At 40.3% G+C, this 6,186-nt stretch overlaps 1 pseudogene across 1 annotated transcript; it reads left to right on the plus strand.

Annotated features, from left to right (window-relative positions):
• The first annotated feature begins 3,732 nt into the window (after window positions 1-3,732).
• Window positions 3,733-5,137, plus strand: LOC105812873 (annotated as a pseudogene). The gene has a single exon (XR_001137633.1). The product of XR_001137633.1 is annotated as a succinyl-CoA ligase [GDP-forming] subunit beta, mitochondrial pseudogene (transcript).
• Window positions 5,138-6,186: the final 1,049 nt, after the last annotated feature.

Here is a 6,186-nt window from a genome sequence, read left to right on the forward strand (position 1 = left end):
TTAGGCAGGTTCATATGGCCAGCTCTGGCTGATTAGCTCTAAGTGGAAATGATGCATGCCACTTATATAGGCAGAGGCAGTGACAAGCCTTTACATAGCCCTGCCCTGCCACAGTGGCAATACAGAGAAATGCTGCAGCTATGGGATGGAAATAGCCTGGAAAAGGTGCTGCCCTGAGGAGGTTACCAGACTCCGAATGGACCTTGTATGAGCAAGGAAAAAAAAAAACTTTTACGTGGAAAAACTTCATGATTTCAGAAGTTGTTTGTTGCAGCAATAGTCTAGCTTATCCTGACTAACACACTGGGTGATAATCCATATGTGGCACATGGGTTGTTTTGAATTTCTCCTTTTTATAAATAGGTCTACAATGAACATCTTTACTATTTCTTTTTCAAATGTGTCTGATTATTTCCTTAGAATAAGCTCCTGGAAATAGAATTTCTGAGTCAAAAGGTATATGCACTTTAACTTTTGATACATATTGACTAATTGCTCCCCAACAGAAGTTGTGCCCAAATTGTAAAGCCATCCAGAGTATATTAAAGTACTGTTTATTATACATGTTTAACAAAACTAGGCACTATCAACCAAATTTTTAAAAATTCATATGCCTTTGATCACTAATGAGGTTTAACTCTTTTCCATATATTTATTGGCTATTTAAATTTCTTTGGTAAGGTACAGTTAATGTCTGAAAGTATATATTTCTGTTTGGATTTTTGTTTTTTAGGACTAGTAGTACTTGATATGTTAAGAGTATCAAACCTCTGTTGGCCTATATATTCCAAATATGTTCCTTGCATGTTGTCTTTCAATCTTAAAGTTTTGTCATATGTCTTATTTTTACCTCTTACATAATTTAAATTATAAAGAGGGGTTTTTTTTATGGTTTCTGGGTTTAGTGTCCTCATCAGCTTTCTAATCCTTTCTACCTCAAGTTTAAAACATATTTGCCTATATTTTATTCAAGTATTTATAGGATTTGACTTTTTATACTTACATTATTAACTCCTCTGGCATTTATGCAATAGGGCTCCTATATTAATCTATCATTTTACATTTGATTTGAAATAACACCTTATCATATAATAAATTCCTATGTATTTTAATATGTTTGTGCACTCCTTATTCAATTGATCTAGCTGTCTACTTCTAAGCCAGTATATGCTGTTTTATTTACTATAGGTTTAGAATTTACTAAACTTGTTGCAAATCCCCCTTCCTGTTACTCTTTCTGTAAAAAAATTAGAACTTTCATAGCTATATTTCTACATCGATTTTTCAAGATAATGAGAATAATTTTGTAAAGTTTCATATGACAAAATATTTATTGTTTCGAATGAAATCTGTAGAACTGCTGAGTTTGAAGCACTGGAGATGGGGGTGGAAGGCTACGATCTCATTTCTCCACCCACTGGATCTCTGCTACAACCTCGGAGGGACAATTTGGGAAAACTCTGCTCTGGGGATTCCTCCTGTCCCATCAGCAAACATCACAGGGCAACCAGAAACAGAGGCACATGGTCTTTTCTCTAGATGAACGTCTGGTCCCCTCACAAAATGGCAAACCCTCCCACACCTTCGATGCTGTAACCTTCACTTCTTCTCACTGCAGTTGCTTTGGTGGCAGGTGCTCACCATAAGGAGTTGAGCTCGTCTACCCTTTTATCTGCTTTTCAGTTGCCCTAAATGATATCTTTACTGCCCCGGTATTTGAACATCTGTTCTACGTTTAAATATTTTCACTTAACAGTAGCTTTGGAACCATTTAAATAACTAACCATTTCCATACTCAGCTGAAGGGAATATAAAATGGGAAACATTAAAGATGTGCTATAGATGGAGAGGTGACAAGTATGTGGAAACTCACTTTCCCTGAGTGAAAGGAGAAAGCTCTGTGGTGGCCCCAATATCTCAAGTTACATTTACGTGTCCTTAGCACCTGAGGTGGCAAAGTTAGGAATTCATCCTTTTTTTTTTTTTTTTTTTTTAAGAGAAGAAGAGGTTTTGCTTTGTCACCCAGGCTGGAGTGCAGTGACCTCATCATAGCTCACTGCAGCCTCAAACTCCTGGGCTCATGCTCTTATCTTAGCCTCCCAAGTAGAGTAGGTGGGATTACAGGTGCATGCCACCATGCCCAGCTAATTTTTTAACTTTTTTGGTAGAGACAGGGTCTTGCTCCGTTGCCTAGGCTGGTCCTGCACTCCTGGGCTCAAGTGATCCTCCTGCCTTGGCCTCTCAAAGTGCTGGGATTACAGGCATGAAATACTGTGCCCAGCCTAGGAATCCATCATTCTAACTGTGTTTGGTATATTTGTATTATCAGCATGCACTAGGAGGGATAGAACATTTACCACTGGTTTCTTTTTATAACTATAGCACAGAATTAGGAAGGCTCAGTTATTCACTATTAAGTGAACACACATTCTAGTACTAGTGATAATCAAATGTAGACCTAGTCATCCCACTAATTATAATTCCTACAACCACATGCAATTCATTCAGTCAAATTAAAGTTTAGAGAGAGTTAAACGGAAAACCATCTTTCCCTTGTTGTAATGACTTTAAAATACATACAATAAGTGAGGACTCTGGGGTGGAAGGTTGGGTATGAGAGATAGTCAAAAGGTCATATGACCAATGGCATGTGGATCCCAGAGTAATGGAAGAAGTATTAGAATTGGAATACTAGAAGGAATAAGCTAGAAAGATGGGAAGTCATGATCAGAGTGGAATGTTGAAATTGAGATGCTGGAGAAATTTCAGTTATTGGTAATGACAAAGTCTGAGATACAAACATGGGAGTGAGTGGCTAAGATAGAGGAAAAGAGGAGAAGAGAGTAAGGAACTGAGAATCCAGAGAACTACAAGGATCTTCTATGTGGATATTAAAATTGCCAAGAATTACGATAGGAGTAATGGGACAAGCCTAAACTATGCTCTAATAAAACAGTGGCGAAAATAAAAACAATGAAAATTTTAAAAAGCAGTTGATAATGAGGCAGAGGATGGAGACTGAATGTACATATAATTTATATGCTTGATAAAGAGCAAACATAATTAAAGCAGAAGCACTAAATAAAGACAGAATAACTTCCACTTCTGGAAATATGGCAGATTAGACCTCAAGACAAGCAGGGTTGGGAAATTTTTTTAGAGCTACTTGTAAATGAATCATTGAGCTAACATGAAAATAGGGAATCCGTATATCCCCAAAGCAAATGCAAGCGGGAACCCTTGGAAGAAAGCAAATTTCAAAGCTGCCACTTCTTTAATACACTTGGGATACCTCGAGCCTTCGCTTTCATGGGTATAAAGACCGCAGGACGGCCGGGCGCGGTGGCTCAGGCCTGTAATCCTAGCACTCTGGGAGGCAGAGGCGGGTGGATCGCTCAAGGTCAGTAGTTCGAGACCAGACTGAGCAAGAGCGAGTCCTCATTTCTACTAAAAAATAGAAAGAAATGATCTGGACAACTAAAAAGCTATATATAAAAAAAAAAAAAATTAGCCGGGCATGGTGGCGCATGCCTGTAGTCCCAGCTACTCGGGAGGCTGAGGCAGAAGGATCGCTTGAGCCCAGGAGTTTGAGGTTGCTGCGAGCTAGGATGACGCCACAGCACTCTAGCCTGGGCAACAGAGCAAGACTCTCTCAAAAAAAAAAAAAAACCCACAAGACCCCCCTCCTCCTCCTCCGCCCCCTGTCGGCTCACTCCGACTCCCAGCGCCGGCTTCCTGGTTAAGATGGCGTCCCCCCGGCAGCGCACGCCGGGAAACTTATGCGAGACCTGGCGCTCCGGCCCGCGTTCCCGACAGCCGCTCCCAGGCAGCTCAATTAACCTCCAGAAGATGGCTGAACCGCAGGAATACCAGAGCAAGAAACTGATGTCTGACAATGGAGTGAGAGTTCAAAGATTCTTTGTAGCAGACACTACGAATGAAGCTCTTGAGGCCGCTAAGAAACTAAATGCAAAAGAAATTGTTTTAAAAGCCCAGATCTTAGCTGGAGGAAGAGGAAAAGGTGTCTTCAATAGCGTTTTGAAAGGAGGTGTTCATTTAACAAAAGATCCTAATGTTGTGGGACAGCTGGCTAAACCGATGATTGGATATAATCTAGCAACCAAACAAACTCCAAAAGAATGTGTGAAAGTTAACAAGGTGTTGGTTGCTGAAGACTTGGACATTTCCAGAGAAACCTACCTGGCGATTCTGATGGACCGGTCCTGCAATGGCTCCGTACTGGTGGGCAGCCCCCAGAGGGGCGTTCACATTGAAGAGGTGGCCGCTTCGAATCCAGAACTTACTTTTAAGGAGAAAATTGACATTTTTGAAGGCATAAAGGACAGCCAAGCTCAGCGGATGGCAGAGAATCTAGGCTTCCTTGGGCCTTTGAAAAACCAGCCTGCAGATCAAATTAAGAAGCTGTATAATCTCTTCCTGAAAGTTGGTGCTACTCAGGTGGAAGTGAATCCCTTTGGTGAAACTCCAGAAGGACGAGTTGTCTGTTTTGATGCCAAGATAAACTTTGATGACAATGCAGATTGCCGACAAAAGGATATATTCGCTATGGATGACAAGTCAGAGAATGAGCCCGTTGAAAATGAAGCTGCCAGATGTGATCTATAGGACTGGATGGGAACATTGCCTGCTTTGTGAATGATGCTGGGCTCGCCATGGCTACTTGTGACATCATTTTCCTTAATGTTGGGAAGACAGTCAACTTCTTGGATCTTGGTGGTAGTGTAAAGGAAACTCAGGTATATCAAGCATTCAAATTGCTCACAGCTGTCCCTAACGTTCAAGCGATCCTTGTCAATATTTTTGGTGGTATTGTCAACTGTGCCATCTTCGCCAATGGAATCACCAAAGCCTGCCAGGACCTAGAACCCAAGGTGCCCTGGTGGTCCAGCTTGAAGGAACCAATGTCCAAGAGGCTCAGAACATACTCAGTAACAGCGGACTGTCCATGACTTCTCCTGTTGACCTGGAGGATGCGGTCAGGAAGGCTGTGGCCAGTGTGTCCAAGAAGTGTCATCTTCATCCTGATCCCTTGGGGAAGGAATTCCATTTCTCCATAAGAAGGGTTGCTTCTCTCATCACTGTGAAGGAAATGGTTGTCTCATTGGGGGGAAAATAAGGGGGAAGGCGTGAACAAGAATCACCGTATGAAAAATCTTAAATCTGTATTTTCTTGAATAAGATATCTAGACAGCCTAAATCTGATTTTACTTAGAGTAAAAATATAAAACTAATGTCCCGTGTTCTCATACTTTTCTATCATGGCAAGCCCGCTCAGTAGGCAGTGTTTTGCTGACCTCGCAGAATAGTCAATGTGGCTAAATAATGTGTGTATATACAGAATTTGAAATCAGGCCCTGGTTCATTTATAAAAATTTTGGTGAACATCTAATCCTATATAATAAAACAAATCACAGGTCATAAAAAATTCAGATAAGATGACATTTAAGATATTAACTACTAAAAAGGCACAGCTAAGACAGTCAAGCAAATAGCTATTACACACTGCAGCAGTTTTTCCAAGTTTCTAATTCCAGCATATGTTTTACAATGGAAGGTCTGCATTAATATACCATACGTGTATTTTACCATTTGCCTCACACTAGAAGCCAGAAGCCTTATTTGTGATTTTGGAGCAGAAGTTTCCATTTTAATGTTGAAAGTGAAGAATGCTGATTCTCACAGAAATCTCTGTAATTAAGTCCTTTCAAGGTGAGACAACACTGAAGATCAAATTGTATTGACTATCAGTGTCTCCTCTCCTCACCCTTATACTCCACTCCCCACCCCCTGGAATTTACCAGTTTGTGGTAGAAAAACGGAAAAATGTATTTAAATGGAATGTGGCTTTTTATCATAGTGTCCATTTTTGTGGTGGGAAAAAATTTGAATTAGATTTTTGTTTAAATTTTGGTACATTTTTATCTGTATACAAATTTAAATAAAATTCTGTTTTGTAATCTCTAAAAAAAAAAGATCGCAGGACACAAAAACAAAAACCTGAGGCCAGCCCTTAGTGGGGTCCAACAGGAGAGCTCCACAAAAAGATGCTTCCTCAAGGGCCACACCCTTAATACAAGGGGACATTATAAACAAAACCTCTCCAGATATGAAGGGGGGAAAAAAAAGGCATGTCTTGAATCTGGCATTGAGTGGAGAGAGAAAAAT

This window comes from Propithecus coquereli, unplaced genomic scaffold (genome assembly GCF_000956105.1).
Source record: "Propithecus coquereli isolate 6110/MARCELLA unplaced genomic scaffold, Pcoq_1.0 Scaffold108, whole genome shotgun sequence".
Taxonomy (NCBI): domain Eukaryota; kingdom Metazoa; phylum Chordata; class Mammalia; order Primates; family Indriidae; genus Propithecus; species Propithecus coquereli.